This window comes from Carcharodon carcharias, chromosome 32 (assembly GCF_017639515.1).
Source record: "Carcharodon carcharias isolate sCarCar2 chromosome 32, sCarCar2.pri, whole genome shotgun sequence".
NCBI lineage: Eukaryota > Metazoa > Chordata > Chondrichthyes > Lamniformes > Lamnidae > Carcharodon > Carcharodon carcharias.
The window spans coordinates 22,169,409-22,186,879 of record NC_054498.1 but is presented as its reverse complement, the minus strand read 5'-3'; the positions used below and the strand labels follow the sequence as shown (position 1 = coordinate 22,186,879).

General features: G+C 48.5%; 1 protein-coding gene across 1 annotated transcript in view; it reads left to right on the top strand.

The window, feature by feature from the left end:
• Positions 1-7,469: 7,469 nt before the first annotated feature.
• Positions 7,470-17,471, top strand: part of gramd2aa (GRAM domain containing 2Aa) — a 94,830-nt gene continuing 84,828 nt past the window's right edge. Inside the window, exon 1 of the mRNA XM_041178187.1 lies at positions 7,470-7,492. The gene's annotated coding sequence lies outside the window, so the exon portion shown is untranslated. The remainder of the gene's footprint in view (positions 7,493-17,471) is intronic.

Sequence of the window (17,471 nt, the reverse complement as noted above, 5' to 3'; positions counted from 1 at the left end):
CGGAGGATTCAGACCGTGTCAACCCTTCCAGGCATCGGACAGCCTTCCCTACCCTGGGAATGGGGATTGTGGTCTCCGCTGGAGGCACCTCCTCTGGGGAGGAAGAGAGGGGCAGGAGGGAGAGGAGGTCAGGTGTCCCTATGTGGCTTCCAGGGGAGGGACCTGTGGGAGGAGCGGCGCAGGCACAAGGGGGGCAGGGACAACAGCTAGTCCAAGGTGGAAGGAGCTGCAGAAGATGCCACTATCCTGCTGCCAGGATTTACAGGCAGTGATGCAGCTACTGTAATATGTCTGAGGTGTAATGCTGAAGGAGGCTCAGCCTCTCAAGGGAGAGAGTGACCTCCATCTGTCAGGTGATTGGTTCTGAGATCAGCTCTGACTCTGTGGGTGGACACCCCATCTCAGTGGCTCTGAAGATCACAGTGACCCTCAATTTCTATGCCTCCGGCTCCTTCCGGGGATCAGTGGGGGATCTGTGTGGAGTCTCCCAATCAGCTGTCCACAGCTGCATCAAGCTGGTGACAGACGCTCTGTTCAAGTGGGTATTGACTTTCATTCAGTTCCGTACAGATGAGGCCAGCCAGGCTGAGCGAGCCAGAGGCTTCACAGTGATTGCTGGGTTACCCCACATCCAGGGTACACATGTGGCCATCTGGTGCCTTCGTCAACAGGAAGGGCTTCCACTCCATGAACGTGCAGATAGTGAGTGACCACAGGATGCAGATTCTACAAGTCTGTGCAAGGTACCCAGGCAGCTCCCACGACGCCTACATCCTCAGACACTCCCAGGTGCCGGGGCTCTTCAGTGCTCTGGCTCAGCTGGATGGATGGCTGCTGGGTGACAAGGGCTATCCGTTGAAGAGGTGGTTCATGATGCCCCTCCACCATCCGAGGACCGAGGCAGAGCAGCGTTATAATAGGAGTCGTGGCACCACAAGGGCTGTGGTAAAGAGGACAAGTGGTCTGCTCAAGATGTGCTTCCGACGCCTGGACCATTCAGGGGGTACACTGCAGTACCCCCCAGAGCGGGTATCACTGATAGTGGTCACATGCTGCGCTCTCCACAATCTGGCACTGGCAAAGGGGGACCCGTTGGAGGAAGAGGATCTTGACACAGCTGCACAGGCCACAGGGGATGAGTCCTGTAGTGAGTCAGAAGAGGATCGTGGTGAGGAGAAACTGAGGGTGTGGAGTCAGACCTCAGTAACCTCCAGGGAGGCAGGGACACCAGGAACACCTTGATCCAACATTCCTTCAGCTAGGCTGCCAAAGGTCAGCTTCTACCTCATGCCAGGGCTGCTGCCTCCACCCTGGGTGTCTGAAATGACCCTTTCATTTGGACCCAAAGTCCACTCAGTGCCCGTGTAATAAAATTCAGAGCCACTGACAGAGCCAGCGTTACATTCTGGTGGTCCCTGCACCCATCAAATAAAAAGGTGAAGCACACTCAGGCCATGACGACAAAAACAAAATTTATCTCACTTTGACAAATCCAAACTATTTACATAAACCTCTCTGGTCTTCACTCCCAGACCATTATAGATAAAGTAAACATAAAAGAACAGAAAATCACCCGTGACCTGTCCCTCTTGTGCTCATGGTGCCTTTAACTTATGCTTGCGAGTGCTACATCTTGGTGCCCCCCTCACTGGCACCAGCGTTGGAGACAGCTGCTGACTCTGCTGTCCTGTTGGCCTTGGTGACCTTGGCGGTCGTCCTCTGGCCAGTGGAGCCTGTGCTGGCCCTGCATGGGAGGGAGAAGCCAGTGCCACATCTGGCATCTCTCCAGTCGCCGCAGCCTCACCAGATGCGACAGTCACTGGCAGAGGGGCGGAGGAGCTGCTGCCCTCACCCAGAGCGCCCTGAGAGGAGCCCGCAGAGACAACAGGCAGCTCATGCACCGACGTGAGGTCACTCTGGACCTCCCTGCTCACCATTGATGGACGGGCACCTGGCTGGGATACTGGGTGCTTCATCCACCTCCCACACTGGCACTGCCCAATTGATCTCAGTGCCTGTGTGAGGACTTGCAGGTCTGAGAGCAACCCCAGGAACCTCTGATTGTGTCTCTGGAGTTGTCTCTCCATGAGAGTCGCCACTCTCTCAATGGAGGAGACAGTGTGCTTGGTCATTAACTAAAGTCACCACGCTGTCACTGTACATGCCAGGCACTTTGGTGAGACAATGGAGATCTGCATCATGGTGCCATCATCTTCCAATGATCAATGGGGAATCCAGGTTCAAGGCTCCCATCAATGAAGAGGCCGCACTAGAAAGGTTGCACAAGCCGAAATTCTCACCTCTGTGCACTGCCCTCTTACCTTTGTCTAGCAGCCCTGCCTCCCCACCCCCAGTTGCACATGGGCTCTCGAGCTCCAGGGCGTCTTGCTCGACCCTGCTGAGCAGCAGGAGGTTGGGGGGCCTCTGCCTGTAGGTGCCCTCTCTGCCTGACTATGGCTTCTCTCTTCCTGAAAGGACAGAGGAGCATTGATTAGTCTGCTCTCTACCTGCAGCACCATTGCAGCCTGGACAACCCCACATGAGGAACACCTCACAGGGCACATCCGAGTCCTGGCCCTCGAGGCACAAGGCACTCAGCCCAAGCAGCCAGGGCTCACCCCCTTGGCCAGCTCCGGCATCACTGACGGTTGGAACTCAGACTCTAGCACTCCTGAGCTCCATGGGGGAATGGCCGCACCTTAACACTGGCACTCTGAGCCATGCCAACATGGTACTCACTCTTCCTGAGCGTAGCAGGTCATTGAAACGCCTCCGGCACTGCACCCATGTGTGCCGCACCACATCATGGCTGCTCACCCAGGATGCCACCTCCTCCCATGTACCTCTTGGTGAGGTACAGTGACCCCCCCCCCTCCTCCCATCTCTGGGGACAAGGGTACCCCTCCTGGCAACCGCCTCCTCCACGAGGCACTCGTCGGAAAATCAGGGTGCAGCGGGGGGCTGATTGCCCACCTGACCTGCCCTCCCACCTGCCCTGTCCAGCCACACTCGACTCCATTGGAAACGCTGGACACATGACCTTCCAGAGCAGCCTTTCAGGGGCTGTCAGGTGGCCATTGGATTGGCCCCCCATGTGAAATTGTTGTCAGGGGGGCTGATCACAGGGGGTGGACTGTTTCCCAGCCACTCCCAGGCCCACCCACCGCGCCAGCCTGTCTACCTCAAAATCCTGCCCGTGGTGTCATGAGATGTTGGCATTGTGGAAAGCTACAGAGATCAACCTTACAGGGTATAGTGGAGGGCAAAAGAAAGAGGGGTCAACCTAGGAGCAGTTGGATGATGGATGTCACAGAGCAGCTGCAGACCAGCCACAGTGGATGTGTGAGGATGGCAGAACACAGATGAGTGTAACACACCACGACAGTCGATCTGCCCGTAGGAGTAGCTACAAGCAGCAGCAGCTAGTGTTCAGGTTCAACCTGAACAGCACACCTCAGGCTTTTGATGTTCACCCGAGATTTGGGCAACTTGGACAAAAGGACTTCAAATGAACTGGATTAAAATTATTGCTAATTGATAACCCTGTTGTCCAGATATGCCATGAATGAACAGCAGATCTTGTTAAACACCCAGGACCATCACAGGTTCAACCACTGATCTAAGTTAGCAAGAGGAGGAGGGCTAGGATTGGTCCAGCGTATCTGGGCTAGGATTGGTCCAGCGTATCTGGGTTAGGATTGGTCCAGCGTATCTGGGCTAGGATTGGTCCAGTGCAACTGGGCTAGGATTGGTCCAGCGTATCTGGGTTAGGATTGGTCCAGCGTATCTGGGCTAGGATTGATCCAGCATATCTGGGCTAGGATTGGTCCAGTGTATCTGAACTATGATTGGTCCAGTGTATCTTGGCTATGATTGGTCCAGCATATCTGGGCTAGGATTGGTCCAGTGTATCTGAACTATGATTGGTCCAGTGTATCTTGGCTATGATTGGTCCAGCGTATCTGAACTAGGATTGGTTCAGTGTATCTGGGCTAGGATTGGGAGAAAAATTGCTCCGAGTCCCCAACCCCTGTTCACTAGCATCGCGATTCCCAATGACCTCTCCTGGAAGTACATACGGACAAAATCAAGCTTGTGTGTGCTATGCCCCCACACTTGGGCACTTTGCTCATGTTCATGGTCGAGGCTCACCCGTGGATAATAGAGACAAAAATCAATTATTGGTCAAGGAAGGTGTGTCCATGTCGCAGCCAAATTACAAATCATTCCCACACATACCACTGGCAAGGCATAAGAGTGTGAGAGATCCCAGATCAACCAAGTGAAGCCAAGAAAATTGGAGCCTCTACCATCACAGTCCATAGCTCCGGACTACAACATGCCTGGAAGAGTGCATGTTGCCACAGCAACCCGGACTCCTTGGCAGGCTGATCAGTTCAGCTGGCTAGATGGCCGGTGTGCAACAAATTGGTGCTAACAGTGGGTGCCAACGTTGTGAAGGGGAGTGGGCAATGATGGCCATTCTGACAAAGCATCAAGGCTGCAGACCTACAGTTACTGTGCTAGTGACAAATTCAAATCCGCTCTGCCCATTCGGCGGGTGTAATTTCAGTCATGGAGATAAGAAAATATGAAGAAGCTTGGAGAAGACAAGCTTGATAGAGGTGTTCAAAATCATGAGGGGTCTAGGCAGAGTAGGAAGGGAGAAATTCCATTGGAAGAGGGATCCAGAGGGCACCAAATTCAGATGATTGGCAGAAGAATCAGAGGCAACATGAGGCAAAACAGTTTTGTCAGCGAGTGGCTAGGATCTGGAATACATGGCCGGAGAGTTTGTTGGAGGCAGTTTCAATCGTGGCTTTCAGACGAGAATCTGGTATTAAAACAGCAGGTCCATGGGGAAAAGACGGCAAAGCAGGACTAGCTGAGTTGCTCTTACAGAGAGCCAGTATGGATGTGATGAGCTGAATGCCCTCCTTCTGTGCTGTAACCATTCAGTGACTCTAAGGGGAGGCCATTCAGGACCTTGAACCTGCTCCGCCATTCAATTAAGTCATGGCTGACCTGGTTCTTAACTCCATTTATCCACTTTGGTTGCATATCCCTTAACATCTTTTCCTAACAAAAATGTATCAATTGGTCCCCAGCATTGAAAGATTTTTGGAGGAGAGAGTTTCAGATTCCCGCCACCCTTTTTCTGATTCCACCTCTGGACAGCCTAGCTCTAATTTTGAAGTTATTCCCCCTTGTGCTAGACTCCAACCCCCCACCAGAGAAAATAGTTCCTATCTACCCTATCAAATCCCAAACCCATCTTCAGTTAGATCATCCTTTCATCTTCTAAACTCAAGGGGATGATTTCAGAAAATGATTAATGCAGCCTGTTAATGTCTTATCAATTACATTGTTAAGGTTTGCCAATGTCAATTACATTGTTAAGATTAAGAGAATCAGGTGATGGGTATTAATTGTCTTTGAGCACAAATGAATAGGGGACAGCTGGGACACTGGGTTGAGTGGGAGAAGAGTTGTGAAACCGAACAAGTCAATAAACCCTCTCAAAAAAGAAAAGCTCCGTGCCTTAGTTTCTGCTTCAACAACTGGCTTGGATTCTGTTAGCACAACCTGTCCTGATAATCTCACACTTTTAGTCCAGGCATCAGTCTGAAACGATCGGACACAGAGCAACGTGTGAATCCTGGCTTGGAAACAGCTGTAATCCGAACAAAGTGAAACCCAAAGGAGCCAACTGATAAGAGCATGGAGAGTGAGGGAGCAATGAAACGTCTCCGCTGATTGTAATACCATTCAGATACTGTCCCCTATAGGCATCACCTGATGTTGAAAGGAACTGCAGAATGGAACTCACGAAGGAGAAAGGCTCCTTTTGTGGTTCACAGTTTGGCTGAACTGGTGGAACAGGAAAGGGTGTCGGTTGGGAAAGAATTTAGGAGAATTTGTTCAGACTTAGCAATCCTTCAGTATCAGGTTGCAGCTCAGTAATGAGTCCTCTCTCTCTCTCTCTCTCTCTTCAAGAAGGAGATGGTGGGAGATTTTCCACATTAGGTCTAATTGATGGAAAGTCACACCTGCCCACCACTGGTTAAATGCCGGAGCTGTCACTGTTCATTAACAGACTCCTGTGAATAGTCAAAGTATGGAGAGTTAAAACAGCATTTGAAGTTGCTGCAGTGTAACCGAGAGCTGCTCAGTCACATAAGTGAGCGGATTCGGAGGCATTGACCTCCCCGGGTGATATGCCAGTGTAACGGAGCAGCTCAGTGCTGGCTGCCTGACAACTGTGCAAACTAAGGTGATAGCATTAGCTCAGCAATATGTCAGGGGAAGGGATGCTAGTCCACACTGACTGGGCACCATCATCTCAGCTTCACACCGGTGGGACAGAAGAGCTGCTAACGGAAATAAAACCTCTGCAAAGAAATGTCACACCGCTCTGAACGAATGGGCCCCACAATCACAGCCCTTTATAAAGAGAGGGCGCTACCCATCAGGATGCTTTAGAAAAAGTACCTGGAGTCTTTGGAAAGGAAGACATGCGTTGATATAGCGCCTTTCACAACCTCAAGGATGTGCCAAAGTGCTTACAGCCATTGAAGTACTTTTTTGGAGTGTAGCCTCTGGTGTAATGGTGTTAAATGTTCGGCAGGAATGTTCCCACTTTAAGTAATGTGGAGGGGTACCCCAGCATTAGCACAGTTACATTCAGGACCAGCCAACAAAGAGAGGAGGAGTGGGGGGTGGGGGGGTCTCACCATGACCAGCCTTTTTATTGGTTTCCCCTGGTTCTTCCTCTGATTTTTCTGCTATTCTCTGAGTGTCCAGTTTCAGGGCGATACAGCCATGGGCACCCCAAGTGGGCAAGATGTGCCAGTGGGGGGTGTGCTCGATCTGTTTAATATCCCCCGCACCACCACCCACCCCCCAGCTCGACGTCGCTGGGGTAATTGGGCCGGGACCCTCGTCGAGGCAGAGTACAGTTGTGCTCAGGATGTTCCTGCGATCTGCTTTCCCAGCCCGGTTCCCTCCCTCCGGACACTCTTTGAACAAGGAGGCCCTTCCTCTGGGATGTGTCTCCTCGAGAGAAGGCCGGCCTTTTCCCCTCCCCCCAACACCCCCCACCCCCCCTCACCACCACCGCTTCTCAACAGCTTCAAAACTATTTCGCCATTTATTCGGGTTTGAAATTTGAAGCCTTTTCGAAATCTTCATTCGAAGGTGCAGCTCCCTTGCCTCAGCAGTTGCCAAGGCGATGGGTAGGATGCAGATATTTTGTGCTGAGGTGTTCTGTTTGTGGTCTGTGGTTTTCTTTGGTGTAGGAGGGATTTTCAGCCGACTGAACTGTGTCTGAATATTTTCTCCAGCCACACCCAGATCCGATTTCCTACGATCTTCTCCCCCCCGCCCCCTCTGGCTCTTTGGGTAGATCACGCTGTAGCTGTACTGGCTGCGTCTGTGCAGGAGTGAATGGAATGACTACTCTGAAAACCAGCGACAGGATGGGCAGTCACAGGTGAGTGCCAACTGCAGCCTTACTGCTGTGCCTTTGTGATGTATGGTCCTTGGCACCCTGTTGCAGGAGCGTCTGTGGGCTGGGCTGCTAATCTCAGTTTACGCTGTGCCTATGGCTTGTCAAAACTTACAGCTGCGAATTTAAACTGGCCCTTTGGAAACTGCCTAGAGAGGACTCAGCCAGCATGTGTAGCAGCTTTGAAAATAATCCCCCGAAAGTCGAGCTGCTGACCAGGGCTTATTACCCTCTTAAGTAAGCAGGAATCTTGCAGACTCTCAGTGGATGAGCTGTGTCTGGTCCTACTTTTGGTCCCACTGTTGTCCGGGCTGTTTAAGGTGGACCTGTCAGAGAATGTTATTCTGAGCGTAACTGTGCACCAATGCTAGCACCCCCCACCCCCAACAACCCCCCACCCCACCCTCTACCCCCCCCACCAGCACCTCTACATTGCTTTAAGCAGGAACATTCCTGCGAGCTGCCCAAGCCAAACATTTAACACCGTGATCACTGGAATCCTGGAACATTCCCTGGTACGCAGAGGGTAGTAGGGTAGGGGAGAGGCTGCCCGGCCAAAATTGACCGCAAAGTGCCTCAGTAAATTCCTCCAAATGTTCATCGGCCGTATCTGTGAGATGCAGACGGGGCTCATTGCCATGGCCCCTTTAAGAGGCATTTCAATCGACGGACTATTCTGTCAGCCAGGAACAGCTGTGTAACCTAGCATCATGTGATTATGTACAACTTCAACGGTAAACATGGAGCACAAACACTGACCTTCAACAGATATTGAAGGAGCCTTAGTGGCAGTTAATGGCTGGTTCACGCTACAGAAGGGGACTTTGGAATATGTAAATTCTGACAAATGGAGGATCTAGTCAAGGGGCATTATTCACCGCTCAGCAGGTGAGACTTGACGGATGTCTTTCTTTGACAAGAGCCAGATTACTCGCCTGAAATGGAGGCTGACAGAATTGTGATCTTGGCCTGTGCTGTGGTTGTATTGCAGGGTTGGAGCACAGGAGTGAATTATAACCCCCAAAAGTGGTATTGGGTCAGATGTTTTTTATTCATTCACAGGATGTGGGCATCACCGGCTGGGCCAGCATTTATTGCCCATCCCTAATTGCCCCTTGAGAAGGTGGTGGTGAGCTGCCTTCTTGAGCCGCTGCAGCCCATGTGGTGTAGGTACACCCACAGTGCTCTTAGGGAGGGAGTTCCAGGATTTTAACCCAGTGACAGTGAAGGAACGGTGATATATTTCCAAGTCAGGATGGTTTGTAGCCTGGAGTTGAACTTCCAGGTGGTGGTGTTCCCATGTGTCTGCTGCCCTTGTCCTTCTAGATGGTAGCAGTCACAGGTTTGGAAGGAGCTGTCAGCTTGGCGAGTTGTTACCGTGCATCTTGTAGATGGCACACACAGATGCCACTGTGGGTCGGTGATGGAGGGAGTGAATGTTTAAGATGATAGATGTGGTGCCAATCAAGCGGGCTGCTTTGTCCTGGATGGTGTCAAGTTCCTTGAGTGTTGTGGGAGCTGCACTCATCCAGGCAAGTGGAGAGTATTCCATCACACTCTTGACTTGTGCCTTGTCAATGGTGGACAGGGTTTTGGGGAGTCAGGAGGTGAGTTACTCGCCACAGAATTACCAACCTCTGACCTGCTCTTGTAGCCACAGTATTTATATGGCTGATGATTTATATGTTCTGATGAAGAGTCATACGGACTCGAAACGTTAACTGTATTCCTCTCCACAGATGCTGTCAGACCTGCTGAGTTTTTCCAGCAATTTTTGTTTTTGTTTCAGATTTCCAGCATCCACAGTATTTTACTTTTATTTATATGGCTGGTCCCAGTTCAGGTCCTGGATAGATGTTAAAGTTTTAAAAAAATCTCAAAGCCAACCCCTAGCTCTGGGCTTAATGGATGCAACACTAGAGATGGAAGTCAGCCCATTCCCAGGATGTGGGTTGGCGATTTAAATATTTCAGTGAGGTTGGCAGCCTCTGTATTAAAATCTGGCTGATCAGGTTTCAGGAAATCCAATAGCTGAAAGGAGGCAAACGAGCTTCAGGGAGTAGCTAAGTGTCTTTTCAGCACTGCCTGTGGGTCAGGAGCAGCTGGAGTAACTCCCCCCCACCCCACTCCACCTCCCCAAGCCCCCAAAATTCGCACCCCCTTCAGATGCCCCTGTTCCAAACAAAGACCGACGACTCCTCATCCCCCCCTAGCAGAGTTGAGGATTCCCCACCTCCCTATCCAAGGGGAATCAGAAACCCCCTTCCCAAAACCCCCAATACGCATGTCGATAGCAGAGCCAGAGGTTGTTTTGCTGCTCTGTACAACAGATTGATTCAGTGACTTTGGGATAGAGACTGAGTGATGCCTTACAGTGGAGACTAGTTTCTAGTTAGTAATATGAGCTCAGTGCAGAAAGTAAATAATTGTAAGGAATGAGTGTAAGCGGGTCATTGAGTGACATAGCAAACACAATGCGTGAGTGAACCCTAAACTCTAAATTACCAACCCACATCCTGGGAATGGGCTGACTGCCAATTCGAGTGCTGCATCTGTTAAACCCAGAGGTTGGAGTTGGCTTTGAGATTTTAAAAATGTTAACATCCGTGCACTGCCCAGGAGCTGAACTGGGTCACTGTGGCTACAATAAGCCAGCCCAAGACAATTTGATTTAGATGCAGTTTGGTTCCCTGTCTTGACCATTCAGAGCTCGCTGGTTATGTTCTGCTGGTCTCATTGGTCAGTCAATGCTTTGGGCCTATTCTGAACTTGCCACCTTCTGGATTTCCTGTTGCCTCTCACGTTGCTCTGATCTCTGCCATTTCTAACCCTTTTTCTGTTTACTCGCTCTGGAGAACGGGGCACCACTCCCCAGGAAGGATAAATTGTGGTGGGGGGGGGGGTAGCGCAAATTCACCGGAATGAGCCTGGGGCTTAATGGATTAAAATAGGAACTTGACTTGTATTCCTTTGAGGTTTGAATGCAGAGGGGTGATTTAACTAAAGATTCTAGGACTTAACGAGGAAAGTCGACAGGATAATTTGTGGTAATTTGGGAGAATTCATTAAGTATAAAAAGAGGTTAAAACTTAGCAAACCAGGCAAGTAATTTACAGGTCGGTATCGGCTTTTCTTTCTGTTTTGAAGATGGACCAGGCCTTGACTTGTCATAAAGTCATAGAGGTCTACAGCACAGAAAAAGGCCCTTCAGCCCATCGAGTCTGTGCTGGTCAAACAAGTACCTAACTATTCTAATCCCATTTTCCAGCACTAGGCCCACAGCTTGTATGCCATGGCATCGCAAATGCACATCCGAATACTTCTTCAATGTTAGCAGGGTATCTGCCTCTACCATCCTTTCAGGCAGTGAGTTCCAGATTCCCACCATCCTCTAGGTGAAAAAATTCTTCCTCATATCCCCTCTGAATCTTCTGCCCCTTACCTTAAATCAATGTACCCTGGTTATTGATCCCTCCACCAAGGGGAAAAGTTCCTTCCTGTCTACTCTATCTTTGCCGCTCATAATTTTATACACCTCAATCACGTTCCACCTCAATCTCCTCTGCTCCAGGGAAAATAATCCCAGTCTATCCAATCTCTCCTCATAACTAAAACTCTCCAGCCCAGACAACATCCTGGTAAATCTCCTCTGCACTCTCTCTAGTGCGATCACATCCTTCCTATAATGCGGATTCCAGAACTGCATGCAATACTCTAGCTGTGGCCTAACCAGCATTTCATACAGTTCCAGCATAACCTCCCTGCTCTTATATTCTATACCTCAGCTAATAAAGGCAAGAATCCCATATGCCTTCTTAACCACCTTATCTACCTGTCCCGCTACCTTAAGGGACCGGTGGACACGTACACCAACGTCCCTCTGATCCTTGCTACTTCCCAGGGTCCTACCATTCATTGTGTATTCCCTTGCCTTGTTTGTCCTGCCCAAGTGCATCACCTCACACTTATCCGGATTAAATTCCATTTGCCACTGATCAGCCCATCTGACCCGCCTGTCTGTATCCTCCTGTAATCTAAAGCTATCCTCCTCACTATTTACCACCCCACCAATTTTCATATCATCCGTAAACTCACTGATCAATCCTCCTACATTCAAGTCTAAATCATTTATATATACCACAAACAGCATGGGACCCAACACCGATCCCTGTGGAACCCCACTGGACACAGGAATCCAGTCACAAAAACACCCCTCGACCATCACCCTCTGTTTCCTGCCACTTAGCCAATTCTGGATCCAATTTGCCAAATTGCCTTGGATCCCATGGGCTCTTACCTTTGTTATCAGTCTCCCATGTGGGACCTTATCAAAAGCCTTGCTGGAGTCCAAGTAGACTACGTCAAATGCATTGCCCTCATCTACACACCTGGTCACCTCTTCGAAAAATTCAATCAAATTGGTCAGACATGACCTCCCCTTAACAAAACCATGCTGACTGTCCTTGATTAATCCCTGCCTCTCCAGGTTTAGGTTAATTCTGTCCCTCAGAATCACTTCCAATAGTTTCCCCACCACTGAGGTTAGACTGACTGGCCTATAGTTCCCTGGTTTATCCCTTCCTCCCTTCTTGAATAACGGTACCACATTGGCTGTCCTCCAGTCCTCTGGCACCTCTCCTGTGGCCAGAGAGGTATTGAAAATTTTTGCCAGCACCCCTGCTATCTCCTCCCTTGCCTCACTCAACAGCCTGGGATACATTTCATCTGGGCTTGGAAATTTATCTACATTTAAGCCTGCCAGACCACTTAGAATCTCCTCCTTTTCTATGCTAATTTCTTTAATTATATCACAGTCCTTCTGCCTGATTTCCATACCCACATCATCCCTCTCACTTGTGAACACTGACACAAAGTACTCATTTAGAACTCTACCTACATCTTCCGGCTCCACACACAAATTACCACTATGGTCCTTAATGGGCCCTACTCTTTCCCTAGTTATCCTCTTATTCTTAATGTACTAGTAAAATAACTTTGGATTTTCCTTTATTTTACCATCTAGTGTTTTTTCATGCCCCCTTTTTGCTGTCCTAATTTCCTTTTCGAGTTCCCCTCGAGGGCTTCCGCTGTTTTGAGTCCTCGGTATCTGCCATAAGCCTCCCTATTTCTCTTTATCCAATCCTGTATTTCCCTTGACATCCAGGGTTCCCTGATTTGTTGTCCTACATTTTGTCTTTACTGAAATATGTTGGCCCTGTACTCTCCCTATTTCCTTCTTGAATGAGTCCCACTGCTCTGACGCAGATTTACCTCAAAGTAGCTGCTCCCAGTCCACTCTGGCCAAATCATATCTGATCTTATTAAAATCGGCCTTCCCCCAGTTTAGAACTCTGATTTCTGGCCCATTCTTGTCCTTTTCCACAACAACCTTGAATCTAACAGAGTTATGATCACTATCTGCAAAATGCTCCCCCACAGATACATCTACCACTGGCCTGGCTTCATTCCCTAAAACTAAGTCCAGGACCTTCTATGTACTGGCTTAAAAAGGTCTTCTGGATGCATTTTAAGAATTCCACACTCTCTAAACCTGTCACACTATGACTAACCCTGTCACATGATCTTCTCTTGTAGTTTTACACTATTGTGAGACTGTCCCTTGTGATGGTCTCCTCTGCTGTGTTTTTTTATTTGTTTATGGGATATGGGTGTCACTGGCTAGGTCAGCATTTATTGCCCATCCCTAAGTGCCCTCATTCAGAGGTCATTTAAGAGTCTGTGGGTCTGGAGTCACATGTAGGCCAGACCAGGTAAGGATGGCAGATTTCCTTCCCTGAATGGCATTAATGAACCAGATGGGTTTTTATGACAATTGACAATGGTTTTGTGATCATCATCAGACTGTTAATTCCAGACTTCTTTTAAATTCAAATTTCATTGCCCTGGGTCTCTGGAATACTAGTCCAGTGACAATGTCACTATGTGTCGAGGGATGTTGGCTCGCTCCTTTTATGCAGTTTCCAGTCCCTGAATCTCCTGTGATGTGATTTGTACTTGATGTGATTGAGTTAGTCCCAACTATCCAAAGCAAAGCAGGTGAAGACAACATAGGATCTTGATAATACAATTAAGATCAGGAGTTTAAAGAGGGTTGCAATCGCACTTTAACAATTGTAGACAGTTACCTGAGTTCATTATATAGGCCTGAACTGCTTAAGAAGCAAAAGATCGCCACGAGGAGCCTTAGCAACCTTTAGTAGTTGCAAAGTTGCTGTTAACAGGATTAAACACTTGAACATCATTTCCTCGAATGTTAACACAATTAATACAATTGAATCCCAACCTACACTCTGTTTAAAAAAAGATTCAACAGGAACAGGAAAGCTATTTCCTTTTGAGTTTGGGAGAATCCAGGCAAGGGGACAAAACTGAAACTAAATCAGCAACCACTTTTTCATGTAGAGGACCGTGTAAACCTGGAAATCTCCCCACCATCCAGGCTGTGGCTGCTGGGTGTCCAATGAAGCTCTCACAGTTGTGGCACCCAGATTTTTTTGTTAAGTAAGTGTGATAATTATGGTTTATTTAGTGTGTAATGTACCTTATAAGGGTTGTTAAGGAAAATCACATGATCTTTAGTACCCAATAGGAGAGTAGCGTGGATAGCAGACGAGTATACTTGTATATATAGGCCTGGCTATCAAATCGCAAACGTCGATGCCCTTAGTCGTTTACAAGTAAATGATGAGCATGTTCCAGTTCCACAGGAGCTTGTTTTACTGTTAAATTTCTTAGGTTCCTTACCAGTATGTGCTTCACAGATCAGAGACTGGACAAGCCGGGACCCGGTCCTATCTCAAATACAAGAACAAGTGCTTCATAGTTGGTCACAAGAGCCTGCATCTGATGAAATGAAACCCGTACTTTAACAGAAGGCATGAAATAACCAGCCGGAATGGCATCTTATCCTGGGGGGCATGAGTGATAGTTCCTCCAAAGGGAAGGGAGCCACTTCTAATTGAACTACGCAGTGCACATCCAGGAATATCCCGAATGAAGACCATTGCTCACAGCTACCAATGGTGGCCTGGGATGGATGGTGAAATAGAGTTTAGTGAAGAATTGTGTGCATTGTCAGCAATCGCAAAAGTTACCTTCAACAGCTCCATTACACCCAGTGGCCAGGAAGACTCTGGGTGCGGTTACACATTGACTGTGGGACCTTTCATGGGAACAGTGTTTCTGCTCATTGTTGATGCCCATTCATATATGAGGTGAAGTCACCAACGTCTTCTGCTACAATTGAGAAAATACATCAAAGTTTTGCCATTAATGGACTACCAAAAATGGTTGTTTCTAATAAAGGCATGGCATTTACGAGTGCTGAGTTTATCAGGGTCAACAGTATCACTCATGTAAAAACTTCACCGTACCACCATTCCTCAAACGGACTGGCCAAAAAGGCGGTTCAAACATTCAAGGCAGGTATGAAGAAGCTGACTGGAGATTCATTACCAGCCAAGCCGGCACACTTTCTTTTCCATTACAGGACCACCCCTCACACAACAACAGGTGTCCCACCTGCGGAGTTATTGTTGAAGCACCATCACAGGATGAGATTGAGTTAATAATGCCGAATTTAGAGGGGAAGGTGGAAAGGAGTCAGGGAAGCTAGAAGACTAGACATGACTGGAATAGTCATGAGGGGGAATTTACCATGGGAGAGACGGTATACATGAAGAAATTTGGAGAAGGACCAATGGTTACTGGGTGAAATAAGTGCAGTTATACCACGAGGAGGTGGAAAGCTGAGTCACACGGAGACATGGGAATCATCTAAGGAAGAGAGAAACAGATCGCCAAGAGTTACTTCCACCAGTGATCATGGCCGGGTCTGCATTTCCTGTTGAGGATACTCAACCCAGGACTGACATGTCTGACGTATCTGATGTTCCTGTAAGAGTTGAGGATACAGAACTGCAAGTGCTCACCAAAGCACCTGATGTTCAGGAAACTCTGGAAAAGGAGGTTCCTGACAAAGAATCTGACGTTGTAGAGCTGAGACGTTCTGCACGCATAAGGAAACCACTCAAATGACTGAGCTTGTAAATTATTTACCAGTGTAAATATTTTGCTGTCTTGAGAAATTTGTACTTGTAAATATAAAATGTATATCCAAGTAAAAGGGGAGGGATGTGGTAATTATGGTTTGATTTAGTGTGTAATATATCTTTAAGAATAATGCTTGTTAAGGAAGATCACATGATCTTTAGTACCCAATAGGAGTGTGGGCTACCTCAGTAGTTAGTAGTTAGTTGTGTAGCGATAGAGTTTGAGTTGGAAGCACACGTGTAGTTCCTGCTGAGTACCTTTGTAAATAAACTGAAGGGGGGAATTTGCGGGCACGCAAGTTCCCGACTCAATCCAGAACTTCGCATGAATGAAAGCTAATTGGGAAAAAAAAGAACAGCGATCGGCTGATTTTTCACGATGATTGGGAAGAAACAAAATCTCTGCCTAGGTTCCGGGGGATTGTGGGATTTTTTTTTTCTCTGATGCGTGTTTTCAAGGTTTGCTTCCCATTGACCCCATTTTCGAAATAAATCAGGAGTCAGTGGCCTCCATCGTGATTTATTAACGGATGACCAGCTTAATTATTGTCAAGGATGCATAACCGGGCGGTACTGGGCTGACTACCTGTTATATACCCAGGCCGGGGTTTTACGCGATGTGTCTCCCTCTGGTGGATGCAGTGAGCCATTTAAGTCTCCATTCCGGTTGGCGGGTCCGTAATATTGCACTGGCCGGGAGGGGCCATAAAATCCTGGCCCCCCCAAGTCTAATTGTTCTTTATTCATAGAGGGAGAATCGAAGGCTGTGGTTGTGTTGGGGGAGGGGTGGGGGTGGGGGGTGGGGGGAGGGTAAATAATGAACAGGTGATCCACTGCTCACTTTGTACCCCAGCTGAAGATGAATCTCTAAGTTTGAGACGAATGTAACATATTTAAAATCTCACCTCCACCCTCTGCAAGGTCTCAGTCCTCCAGAAGTGTTCACATACGAGGGTACATTTCCCCACGCCTAACCTTGGTGCAAGATCTGTCTTGGGCACAGGAAGGGAAGGAAAATTAGACAGAAAGGATAATGCACCTGATTTTCTTGCCCACTAAAATTAACGGAGAGACAATTGCACAGGTTCCCGCTACAGGCCAACATACCTCACCCAGTGCCCAGGTCATCCGAAGTGCTCAGGTTGGGGACATAGCACACTACAATATAGTCAGCTCCATTTCCCCCCCCCCCCCCCCCCCCCCCCCCCCCCCCACCCCCCGCCACCCCACCCCCTCTTCCCTTTGCATTTTCAAAGCAGGCTAAGTGACAAATTAGAATGTATGACTTATCATTAAGATTACATGGAAGTGTCAATCAGGTCCCTGCAAACTGCACCACTCCCTCATCCTGGAGCCCAGATCATCTCTGATGTCATCCAAAGATTAGAAAGTCCACAATTGTAAAAGTAACTATTGCTTAATATGAAAACCTCAAGTAAAGGCAAGACATTTCTCAATAGAGACAGAACATGTTTCAAATGCACAATGGGCTCTATTTGCATCTATTATCCTGCTCACTGCCGCCTCCCTGTCCACAGTTCAATCCCCTCCCCCGCCCTCACTGGAACTGCCCACCCACCCACAGCCTGCTGGGAAGGTGGGTGGAGTCCAGCATTCTGCCCCATTAATCTCCCATCCGCTGCTCCCAAAGACAATCCAGTGGAAGGTAGGGATAAGCCTGGACAGTGATATTAATGACCTTAACTAGGAGTGGCCTCCTCTCCCTCCATACTAGCCCAATAAGTGGACCATTTTTTAGGCTGCCAGCTCAGCTGAAGCCTCAGAACACAATCTCCACATTTCTGGTTCAAGGTTCCTCTGGCCCAGTTAACTGTCTTCCATCTGGTCAAGTGGTCCTGTGACGGAATCGGCTGCATTGGCTGCAGCTTGCC